The sequence below is a fragment of the Octopus bimaculoides genome, chromosome 11 (genome assembly GCF_001194135.2).
Source record: "Octopus bimaculoides isolate UCB-OBI-ISO-001 chromosome 11, ASM119413v2, whole genome shotgun sequence".
Taxonomy (NCBI): domain Eukaryota; kingdom Metazoa; phylum Mollusca; class Cephalopoda; order Octopoda; family Octopodidae; genus Octopus; species Octopus bimaculoides.
This window is the reverse complement of record NC_068991.1, coordinates 43,670,642-43,684,028: the sequence shown is the minus strand read 5'-3', so window position 1 is coordinate 43,684,028 and position 13,387 is coordinate 43,670,642. Positions and strand designations below refer to the sequence as shown.

The window sequence follows — 13,387 nt, the reverse complement described above, 5'->3', positions numbered from 1 at the left end:
AGACCCAGGAAGATATGGGATGAGGTGGTGAAGCATGATCTCCAAACTTTGGGCCTCACAGAGGCAATGACTAGTGACTGAGACCTTTGGCAATATACTGTGGGTGAGAAGACCCATCAAGCCAAATGAAATCATAGTCGTGGCTGATGCTGGTGTCACGTAACCGGCACCTGTGCAGGTGGCACATAAAAAGCACCTTCCGTGTGTTGAGGCTCACAGAGGCAAAGTGGTTGAGCTACATTCAAGTGTTGGGCCTCACAGAGGCAATAAACGAGACCTCTAGCATACCTTTGGCATTATGTTGTGCTTGAGAAGAAGACCCATCAAGCCAAGTAAAACCCATTATGTCAAGTAAAACTGTAGTCATGACAGATACTGGTGCCATGCACATAAAAGTGCCCATTACACTCTTGGAGCAGTTGGTGTTAGGAAAGGCATCCAGCCGTAGAAACTATGCCAAAACAGACTGGAGTATGGTGCAGCCTTCCAAATTGCCGGCCCTGGTTAAACTGACCAACCCATACCAGCATGGACAATGGATGTTAAGTGATGATGATGATGACCTGGATGGGACATCAGTCCATCACAAGATTACTCATTTTTGTCAGCTGAATGGATTGGAGCAATGTGAAATGAAATGTTTTGCTCAAGAACACAATGCATTGCCTGGTCTAGGAATCAAAATCACAATCTCACGATCATGAGTCCAACACCCTAACCACTAAGTCACAACACAAGTAATTGAAAGAAAGGCTAAGTTGCTTGGCAAGATTTGAAACCAGAATGTTAAGAACCAGAACTGCAAGGTATTGTCCAATGCTATGAAACTGAATAACTAACCATATGGCAGTCGAAACCTTTCTGTAAACACAGTGTGTTCTCATTGGCAGCTATTAGGCTTACAGTAAAAAGGGTAGCCACTAATGAAATATTCACCTAGTGATATGAAAAGATCAAAATTTGCAAACTCAGGCTGAAATACAAAATAGATGCAAAAATGTACAATGTTTTTCTACTCAAGAAGATCCATCCACCACAGCAGTGGTGCTGATGTCACATAAAAAGCACTTATACTGATGTCACATTAAAAGCACTGGAGCTGGTGTCACATAAAATGCATCCAGTAAACTCTGTGGAGTGGTTGGCATTAGGAAGGCATCCAGCCATGGAAACCATGTCAGAACAGAAAATGGAGGCTGGTGCAACCCTTGGCTTTACCAGCTCTGGTCAAACCATCAAACCTATGCCAGCATGGAAAATAGATGTTAAATGATGATATGTACATTCATACATGCAAATAATGGTAGTTTCTCAGGTCTGAACAACCTGCACAGATGATCTGTTTCATAGTGATTAAAATTAGGTGCTGCACATTAGCACATTCCCTTCATCAAATTGACATTACCTGTACAAGTGCAAGGTGTACCACATATCAGATGTCAAAGTGATTGCAGAGCAATATGAAATGAAATTGTTTTGATCAAGAACACAACACGCTGCTCGATTCAGGAATGCAACACCCCAACCACTAGGCCACATGCCTTCATATGCATGCAAATATATTGAAATTAACTTCAAGCACAAATGCATTTTATGTAAAAGGAAGGACTACATTGATTAAATCAACTTTGATATTTATTTTATCTAATCCAGAACAATAGGCACTGTCAGCCAGGCAGGTAACAAGCCTTAGTTGAATTCTCACTCTGTTATCTATCACTGAATATTATTGCTAGTTTGTTCATTTTTATATTCATATTTCCATGCTAGCAAAGCTGAGATGAATGCACTGCCGAGGCATTATTTACAGCCAGATACCCTTCCTATCACTAACTCTTATCTGTTTTCTACATAAGGGATCTCTCATTTCACCTCTTTGAGGAGAAATAACAACAGCATCAGCTCGTGATATTCAGAGAATATGTAAACACATACAAACACTGAGTTTCTTCTAGTTTTTTTTATCTACCACACCTATCCACAAGACTTTGATAGGCCCAGGCATATAGAAGGGGTGCTATGCAGTAAGAGGTGCTATGCAGTAAGAGATGCTATTCAGTAGAGGTGCTATGCAGTAGAACTGAATCTGAAACTACACGGGTGGGAAGAAACTTCTTTTCTTATATTCATTATGTCTACTTAGAATCATCAAAATAATGGAATCAGTAGTCCATATGCAACTGTAAGACAACTTGCCCAAAAATAATCTCAAATTAAGCACTTTATCTTCTGAGTAGTACAATCTGTCTCACCACACTATCCCAGACAGAACAGTTACTTGGAGTTACTTGGACATAAGTCAAGAAACATTTAACAATCCTGGACATCGATACAACTTTAGATAAAATGGACTATGCTAAGCTGAAATTCAAAGAACTGTAGAGAAGCCAGTTGCAGAGCTATTTACATCTATATGTATCAAGTGTGCTTTCTGGTTTTTCACCTATCAATGTATCAGATTCACAAGGTCCTATACTTAATCCGCTTCTATTTTCAGCTTTTACAGATAACTAGCAGTGCCTATATATTGATAACTCTACAGTATCTTCACCAATAGAATCAACAGAGGAGTTTAACCTTACAGTAGATATCCTGACCAGATATTTCAACACAAAAGAAAGACTGAAATGACTGATGGTTGGTATTTAAATCAACAAGGAGTGCAAAAATAGTGTTCCCCAGACTAAATGGTGAAATAAACCTCAATTAATGCACCGCGTGTAGCATATTGGTTATAAAAATGAAATTCGAAGTTGTTATTATCAGCAGTAATCTATAATGGAATGAACAAACAGCTAATTTGAGCAACAAATCCTTGGAATATCATAAAAATTACAAACAAATTGCATATAAATGAAAAATAAAGGCTCACAGAATCAATGCAGTCAATGAAATTATGACTAAGAAGAAACGTAGTTTCAATGTTTTGCATGGAAACATGTTGCATGTGTAGTACATTACAAAATACACATAAATCATACAAAACTAACCAAGAGTTCTAGTATCTCCTGTACATGCACTGTTGATAGAATAGCTGACTTAACAGAAAATCCCTGTATTCACCACCAAATACTGGAACAATCCTCCAGAAGTTGCAGTTGCAATCCTTTTTGTCAATTGATCTCCAAAATTCAAGAGCTGAATCACTAAATATCTTTGCCACTCCCTATGAACTACAATAAGCTGTAGATCAATCCATTAGATTTCTTTCAAAGCCAAACACTTAATGATGTTATCATTATTCATAAATGTGTTTATAAAACTTTATAGCATCTAAGCCAGTTTTGCCATTTACAAACTCTACATTATACAGTGTTACATCTGATTCATAAGACTTTATTTCAGTAAAAGCATTTTATCAGATAAAACAAATTTTGAACCTTATAATTTGACTATGTGTATGGTGTTTCTCACTTTATGCATACTGTGGACCTGTCAGTCCACAATATGATACGACTCTGAAATATCTTGATTAATATGAACTAAAATTAATTATTTTTTATATTAACCTTGATGATGAGATTGTTCTTATTTTGCTAACTAATAGCACACACTTGTTAAAATGATTTGATTATGGAATCAAAATTAAGTACTTCAAACTCAGTTATTAGTAATATTTAGTACAGCTACAGAATATACTTCTGTATCATGGAGGATTACATGGTGGAAGATCATTAATAAAATGAAAATTGCTAATTTATATTACAAAATACATATGGCTTAATATTCCCCATGTGTGTAACAACTAGAATGAAAATTAAGAGTCCTGGTAGCAGGATATGTAATGCCAGTGGCCAGATATGAATCTTTAACTTCTTGATTGGCTGTCCAATATCCAGTCAACTAGGATATCCAAACTATCATATATAATATGTAACCCATTATAAAACAAAAACTGGTGATTTACTAGCTGTGAATAATAAAAGCCATTGTAAAAGACTGGATGACCAAATATATTGAATAAAGAAAAGTGGATGCAAGAATATTTTTTTAAACTCTTATTATTGATACTCAAAACCAATCCTTTTGTTTTTTAACATTAACCCTTCAGCATTTAAACCAGCCATATCCACTCAGAATATTCTGTTTTATGTTCAAACCAGCTAGATTTGGCATCTCATATCTACCCTACAATATCATGCTAAAAATAAACAATCACATTACTGAAATCTCAAAGCTATGAGATTAATTCAAAACAATTTGATTAATTCAAAACAATGTGAATAAATAAATATCATATCTGATAGGATAACCTGAATGCGAAAGGGTTAAGCATGATGTAACACAGAAACAAAAATTGTCATGCTCTGAAAATTTAAAGATGTTCAGAAAATAATGGGCTACATTTCTAAAATTTAGCTTACACTATATAAAGAAAGAAATTCATTTGTCTTTGACAAAATAATAGAAGATACTGATGAAATTGGGACAGTTATTAAAAATACTGCCTAAATTCTCTAAACGTTTGACAGTATTCAAGATAAAGCCTTTTAAGTGAAAGATAAAGCACATCCTTGTAAACTGGCTCAAATATCAGGCTGAATATTAACCAGAGTCCTTGAACTTTCCTAGTATTCTTTCTTTGAATATATAACATTAACTCTACACATCTTTCATACATGCTTTCACGCTCCTAACTGACACTAATTCTGTTTTAATTTCCATAGACCTATTGTTCTGCCCAAGCTGCTTTATTATAAATTTGAGGTGTTCATTTTTGTGAATCCTTAGTGGTTAATAAAGAAATCATTACTATTATTATGAGTAAGGCAGCAAGCTGGTAGAATCACTGAGCAAGATGCTTAATGGCATTTTGTCTTTTGGGGGTCAATAAAATAGTACCAGTTGAGCACTGGGGGTCGATATAATTGATTTATCCACTTCCTGAAAATTGCTGGCCTTATGTCAAAATTTGAAACCATTATTATTATTATTAGTTTTTCTTCTATTAATTTTGTTACCATGTTTTGCCAAGTGTATTCCTGACACCTAGGGCAAAGATACTTACTGTATACATTGATAGGCCATTAAAATAAACCCACCAGATTGTCCATTTACAAAACCAAATAAAGTTATGTAGAAAAAATTATCTACATGGATGATAATCGGTCTCACAGAAGCAATGCTCTTCTCAATATGTATGACACAGCACTTAGAACAATCTTTTGCAATTCTTGCAGGGATGGTAAGTCAGAGATCATTCTCAAATAATTTTCAGTTCCTTTTTTTATCATTCCTAGTGCTCTTACAATCACTGGTATTGTAAGCACCTTAAGATGCTACATTTTTTTGATTTCAATGAGCAAATCTTTATATTTTCTGAGATTGTCAAATTCTTTTGCTGAAACATAATGATCACATGGGATACTCATGTCGATCAATAAACAGACATTATTATTTTGATCTTTTACAACAATATCCAGTTTATTACCTTTGATGGTTCTGTTTGTACGTGCTGGAAAGTCAAAAAAATCATTACATTTTTTCCCTCAGTTACAACCTGTTTTGATTTTATAAAGCCAATATATTAACCAATGTAGATATTAGTCAATTCTGTCAAGTCTTGACTTATACTCTTCTGGTGCTAAAACTTTGACCTTATCATTGCAGATTTGGCACTTTGGATTCACTCTCTTTTTCATAACATTGGTTTCATAGTTCCTGGTCATTAAGCTTTGATCTTGAACAACTAAAATTAAGCCTTCATTCTCTGTCTTAGCTTTGTAGCCACTGATGGATATATTTCTGGATAATGTCAGCTTGTTTGCTATGGGCCACATATTTGCCATGCAGAGATTTCTGCTCCCGCCTACCAGCCAATTGTTCATGCATATTTTTGTTTGCCATTAATTTTACTTTTTTTGCAATAACAGTTGCCACAATTCCCCCAGACTGTTCAGCCTGGGTATCATTCATGAAATCAATAACAAAGGTTTTGCTCTCCTTCAAGGCAGAATGAAGCTTCTTATGCCTTTCATGATTTTCAATGTGTTTTAGCATCCAATTGTTAGTTGTTTCAAGATATTTGGCCAGTCCAAATGTAGTGGTTGTGTAAGAAAGTTCAAAATGGATCAAGCTTTGACCTCTTGAGCTCTAGGAAGGTAAAGATAATGCAAGTATTTTATTACAAGTCAGCAGCTTATGAATTCTTCTATCAATTTTCTTTATTTCATTGACATACCAGTTCAATATATTGAATCTGTAAATAACAACTGGAACTGCTAAGGAATTTATGGCTAACACCTTATGGGCATTTAGCTCAGATTTCGGAACTGCTCAAACTCTCCTATTACATTTCTTCCTGATCTTCTCTTTCATGCTTGCATACATTATTATTATTATTGTTGTTGTTGTTGTTGTTGTTGTTGTTGTTGTTGTTGTTGTTGTTGTCATTATTATTATTATTATTATTAATATTATTGTTGTTATTACTATTATTGGTAGTAAGCTGGCAGAATCATTAGAACATTGGGAAAAATGTTTAGTGACAGTTCACGCATCTTTTATGTTCTAAGTTCAAATTCAGCCAAGGTCAACTTTGCCTTTTATACTTTCAGGGTCGATAAATTAAGTACCACTGAAACACTGGAGGTTGATATAATCAACTAGTTCCCTCCTCCAAAATTTTAGGCCTTGTTCCTTTAGTAAAAAAGGATTATTATTGTCATTAAAGGCAGTAAGCTGGCAGAATCATTAGAACATTGGAAGACATGCTTAGTGACATTTCATCCATCTTTTATGTTCTAAGTTCAAATTCAGCCAAGGTCAACTTTGCCTTTCATCCTTTCAGAGTTGATAAAATAAGTACCAGTTGAGTACTGGGGTCAGTATAATCAACTAGCCCCTTCCCCCAAAATTTCTGGCCTTGTGTCTATAAAAGAAAGGATTATTATTATTATTATTGTTTTTTCTTATTATTATTATAAAGGCAGTGAGCTGGCAAAATTGTTAGCATGCCAGCATTTCTTCCAGCTTTATGTTCTGATTCAAGTCTCACCAAGGTTGACTTTACCCTTCATCCTTTCAGACACATTAAATAAAATAAGTACCAGTTGAATGCTGGGGTTGAAGTAATCAACTTGCCCCTCCACCAAAATTTCTGGCCTTGTGCCAATTGTTGAAAGAATTGTTATTATATTTTTATTAGGATGGTGAATTTTAGAATTAATATTTTTCCAGTTTCTCACATTCTGAGTTGAAATACAGCCAAGGTCAACCTTACCTTTCATCTCTTCAGAGTCAATAAAATAAAGTACCAGCCAAGTGCAAAGGGAGTTGACATTATTGACTAATGCTCTCCCTTCAAAATTTCTGTCCATGTCCCTAAATCAGAAACAATTATTACACACCTCTGTCATATAGCATAGAGTTTAAATTAAAAAATTAATTTATTCTAACAAAGCATTTCATCATGTGAACGCATTGTGAGTAATTAAAATAAAAGGGTAGTCCAAATACACATAAATATGCCTAACCTACACACTGATATACACATGTAAATTCTATAGCTTGATCGTCATCATCATCATCATCATCATCATCATCGTTTAACGTCCGCTTTCCATGCTAGCATGGGTTGGATGATTTGACTGAGGACTGGTGAACCAGATGGCTACACCCAGGATCCAATCTGATTTGGCAGAGTTTCTACAGCTGGATGCCCTTCCTAACGCCAACCACTCCGAGAGTGTAGTGGGTACTTTTACGTGCCACCAGCACGAAGGCCAGTCAGGAGGTACTGGCAATGGCCACGCTCAAAATGGTGTATTTTACGTGCCACCTGCACAGGAGCCAGTCCAGTGGAACTGGCAACAAACTAGCTTAATTAACTCTTTAGCATTCAGATTACTGTCAGATGTAATGCTTATTTATTCACATTGTTTTGAATTCTTTTACTTGTTTCAGTCATTAGACTGCAGCCATGCAAAACGTTTATTGAATGTACTTATTTTTTTAAAGCCTGCTACTTATTCTATCAGTCTCTTTTGCCAAACCACTACATAACAAGTATGTAAACACACCAACACTGGTTGTCAAGTGGTGGTCAGGGACAAACACAAACACATAAAACAAAACAGGAAAATGGAAATAATTTGCTATTATTTATTCTCCATTAAATGTGTTTCTTTTGCTAATAGGAATTACAAAGGTTTACACATTATATAGACATATAAAGAATTTCTAATAGGAGAATAAATAATACCAAATTATTTCCATTTTCCAGTTTTGTTATTCAACAACACTGCAAATAATATTTCCATAATTCTCCATTTTAATGTGTTCAATTTACATACAACAGTAACTATGGATACATATTGATTATAATAATGGAATAAGCAGATGTGCTTCAAGAAGAAACAGCTGGGATTTACCCTAACTACCTATATAATATTATACACATACACACACACACAATGGACTTTTATCAGTTTCTGTCTACCAAAGCCATTCACAAAGCTTTAATTAGCCTGAGACTATATTGGAAGACATTTGCCCAAGGTGCCACACAGTGATATTGAACCCGAAACCATGTGGTTGGGAAGCAAGCTTCTTACCACACAGCCACACATGCATTTATAATTAATGATGCATTATTTGTAGCTTTGAGATTTTGATGATGTAATTGTTTATTTTCAGAATGATATTATGGGGTAGATGTGAGAGGCTAAAAAGCAGGCCAGTTTGTACATAAAATAGGTAGAATATTTGGGTCAAATCTGGCTAGTTTAAATGCCAAAGAGTTAAAGTAATATTATCAACTTTTCTTCTCCTCATACATAATGCACCAATGTAAGAAAAAGTTGCTTTTATTCAAATAGTAAAGGAAACTACTTCACACATCAACGGTTATTGTTGTTAACTCCAGGCTAGCCATGAGTAAGTAGACTTATAATGAAAAACATTCCAGCTATGACCATTCTAAGTTCAAGCTATTGTTGCTGGTGGTTGTGTTGGTACTGAAGGGGTGTGTGTGTGTGTGTGTGTATGTATCAGGATATATGCATGTTTGTGTATGTATATGTATGCATGTATTGTGATTATAATTTCTCAAATTAACTCAGCCTTTGGGATAAGAAGAAAGTGAATTTTTAAATTGTTAAAATTTATCCAAGTTTCTGAAAGGGTAAAATTACAGACATATTCTAGAATAAACAGTAATACTTTACAATTTCTGTAAGTGTGAAATTCCGTAACTGGAGGTATAACTGTAATGCAGCAGATGCATGTATATACATATACACAGTTTTACATAAATAGTTGAGTAAACGAGTGCTAATTGAGCCAAGTGGAAGAAATCCACTGAAGAAGAAGACCAAAGAAAATATGGGAAGAAATGGTGAAAGATGATTCAATAGGTTGATCCTTACAAATAGAATAAGAAAAGACTGCAGCAACTGGCAAGAGCCTGTACTAGAAAAAGACCTGCACAACCGATTTAAACATGAGAAGTAAAATGATAAACATTAAGAGACAATACTGTAGTTAACATTTATTAAAAAAATATCAGTAAAACAAGAAAATATAATGGTAAAAAGATATAACATTACTTAAATATGGAGGATAAAAAGCTTACTGGACATGAATGGCATTGTCTTTCCTATTCATGAATAATGATTCACTCCAGCTGATGTAATTCTTTTGTTATATTTCTAATTACACCTAAATTTACATATACTAGCGTTTAGACACAAGGGGGGCTGTGTGGTAAGAAATTTGCATCCCAACCACATAATTCCAGGTTTGATCCCACTACATGGTACCTGGGACAAATGTCTTCTACTATGGACCTGGGCTGACAAAAGCCTTGTGAGCAGATTTGGTAGACAGAAGCTGAAAGCTCGTTGTATGTGTGTGTGTGTGTCTTTGTGTTTGTCCTCCACCCAACCATTTGGTTGCTGGTGTTGGTTTATTTACATCCCTGTAACCCAGTGGCTTGCCAAAGAGACCAATGGAATAAGTACCAGGCTTTAAAAAATAAGTACTTGGATTTGTTCAAGTAAACCCTTTGAGATGGTGCCCCAACATGGCCACAAGTAAAAGATACCTAGTTGCTGCGACACAGATTATACAAACCTTTGACATGTATTCATTTTAATGACTAGCTTCAATCAACAGATCAGTATTCCAAATATACCCAACCTCTTTATAGTTGAGGCCTACACTGTGCACTCAAGATATGTTGTGCTTTTTTTAACTCTGCAGCCCCACTGCTTTTGGACTGTTTGTCGTAGCAAACCTATTATTAAAGGCATCCCAACCATGACCATCCTGTCCATTTCCTAGTCACAATGTATTCAGAGCCACATTATCTAACATGTGCATTTTTTTCTAAGATAGTAGAAAGTCATTTCAGAGAGATTTGGATGCTATTTCCAAAAGATTGAACAACCAAGTACAGGCCTCTTTGATTGTTCATTTGTATGATTAAGTTCTTGTGATGATTACAAAGGATATGGGCAAAGTGAACTCAGTCCAAGTAACAGCTGCTGTTCTTATACACTTGCTGTGCATCCCATTACTGTATTTAGAGCAAATGAAGTAATGTTACTATTTGTGTTTATATATGCTTTATATATCTTCCAGACTGAGTGAGAGCATAAAACAAAAGCATATTGTAAAATTCAGTTGATCTATTTTGGGAAATGGGTGCCAAATCTGCTGGGAGTGTTAACTACAAAAGATTAGAGTTCTACACAAAAAAGAACGATTATCTCTAATCTGTTTAATGCTTTGGAGCATAGGGCTAAAAATTTATTTTAAAGTTGAAATAGTATCGTAGCTTTGTGACTCATATTCAAACTGAAAGCAAGCCAGATGATCTTACTCAATAAGGTCTCATGGGCTTAAATTGGTTTTTGCTAGGTTAACTCTAAGGCCCTTCGATTCTAGACCTTGCTTCCATATTTGAAACTTCTTTTCTAGCTCTGGTAATAATTCATGACAGCAATATTATTATTTTGTCTGTGTGTGTCTGTATGTAAGCATATACACAAACACACATTTCTCAACAGGATTGTTAGAGTCACTTAGTTAACTTATTAAGATACATCATCATTATCATTTAACATCTGCTTTCCATCCTGGCATGGGTTGGACAGTTTGACTGAGAACTGGCAAGCCAGGAGGCTGCACCAAGCTCCTATCTGATTTGGCAAGGTTTCTACAGCTGGACGCCCTTCCTAGTGCCAACCACGCCAGGAGTATAGTGGGTGCTTTTTACGTGCCATTGGCATGAGAGCCAGTCAGGCAACACTGGCCACAATCAAATTGTGCTTTTTACATGCCATCAGCATGGGTGCCATTCAGGTAGCACTGGTATCAGCCATGCTCAAATGATGCTTTTTAAGTGCCAGTGGCATGTGTGCCAGTCAGGTGGTACTGGCATCGGCCAAACTATTAAGAATAAAAAATTTCTTATTTTCAAATAAATTAATTAAATGTTTTTAATGATCATGTTGGGAAATTTATGTTTACCTCTTTACATATATATGTATCATTATACATTGCCTATTCAAAAATGAGAGTCTTGGCCAGAAGTATTTTCCAGTTTTATTACCAACTTCATTAGTTGTAGCATTTGTCGCTGTAACATTTGTTGTTCTTTGAGTTGTTGTTGTTGCAACTCAACTAGACCCTCTAACAAGTTTTCCATAATTTCACGGATTTTTTTGTAAAATATGCACAACAAAAATGTTTGTTAGTCCTCTGTCAAGTTTTTAATTTCTCCATGTGAAAAATTTCTTAACGTCATACACATGAATTATTTTCTTGTGAAAAAAAATTTTCTTTTTGTTCAATGTTGTCCGTGTGAATTGTTTATATCCTTGTTGCCACTGTTATAATGTGGATCCTGGTCCACTTGAATGTTGTTGTTGGCACTGTAATATTCTTGTTGCCACTATTATGTTGTGGCAGTATTCTGCATCTTACATTTCTTTGACTCATCTATCATGCTATCACTGATAGCTCCGCAAGACAATGACTTTGAAACATCTACCTTGACGGTAAGTCGAGCTCATATACATCGCGTAACTGACACTGACTCCAACTAAGAACTCCTACAATGATTCTACTACTACTGACCTCCTACAACTGACTATCTGACTTTATAGTGGCTGCTTCATACCACTTTGTCACATGGGAAGGGGAGTACCATTTTCACTATAACAGATTATTATGACTTTCTTATTCTTAAATCATATGCCAAAGTCAAAAGCAAGTCACAAGACAAAAGCCCTTGAATTCACAAATAGTGATCACAATAGTGATCAGAGTGTTTCTTGAGGCCAACATTCCTTTCTACAAACTCAGTAATCCAAATTTGAGAAATCCCTTTGATTCTATCAATAAATTACTGTCATCTCAACCTACATGCCAAAAATACGTCGATATGCTTAGTGCAAACACAGTTGAAAATCACAAGAGCTGCCTGGCTGATAAAAATTTTTTTTTTAATGTTGATGTAAGTGAGATTGATGACAAAAAAAATCGTTAATGTACTTATTTGTTCAGTTAAAAATCCTCAAAAAACGTTCTTAATAGAATGTTTGCTACTCAAATCAGCTCTAACTGCTGCAGTCATCACTCAGATCATCAATGATTCGCTAAGTATGGCAGTTCCAAGAGAAAAGTTCCTCCTACAGTTATCTCATGCAGCTTGGTATAGCGTGGCTGCTGGAAAAACATTGCAAGTTACATAATATAAGCTCTTCCATGTAACCCACTTCTCACACTTATTGCACAACTGTGCTCTAAAAATAAAGGTGTTCTATCCTGCAGTTGTTTGTTACCATCATGGTTGCTACTGTAAAAAAACACTACCCAAAGCAATTCAAAACAATCCAATATCCCAATCAGCCAATTATGACCAAGTAGGGTAGTTGGGTGGATGCCTACAATTACTATGTCAAAAACCTTGTAGAGAGTTTTAAGAGCAAAGATATTTTGGTGCAGGGAGTGAAAGAAGCTGTACAAAATCAGGACCAACCTCACCCAAATCTGTTCAAACTATCTGCAGTTGAAAGAGATGAGTTTAAAAGCTGAGTCAATGACCCATGTTGCATCATGAATTACATTGATTTAGATTCAATAAAAACCAAATCAATTTGATAATTCAACTAATGAACTCCAAAGTTTCACCCGCAGAATATGCAGACCTGATACAATGCTATGTGACATTAGCTACTGTAGAACATTGTTTTTCAATGCTGCAAAAAATCCTTGTAAAAGACAGGAATTTTTTGCCCACAAATAAAGCATTATATCATATTGTACTATAATAAATTTCTACAGGCATGGCTTTGTGGTAAGAAGCTTGCTTCCCAACCACATGGTTCCAGGTTCAGTCCTACTGCATGGCACCTTGGGCAAGTATCTTCTATTATAG

The 13,387-nt window shown here is 35.4% G+C and overlaps 1 protein-coding gene across 2 annotated transcripts in view; it reads right to left on the bottom strand.

The window, feature by feature from the left end:
* Positions 1 to 13,387, bottom strand: part of LOC106879837 (2-oxoisovalerate dehydrogenase subunit alpha, mitochondrial) — a 34,401-nt gene that overhangs the window by 15,584 nt on the left and 5,430 nt on the right. The window contains exon 1 of one of the 2 annotated variants that reach the window (XM_052971768.1): positions 7,223 to 7,240. The exons of the other annotated variant lie outside the window; for it this stretch is intronic. The gene's annotated coding sequence lies outside the window, so the exon portion shown is untranslated. Of the gene's footprint in view, positions 1 to 7,222; positions 7,241 to 13,387 lie in introns of those variants that run through there. 2 annotated transcript variants of the gene reach the window in all.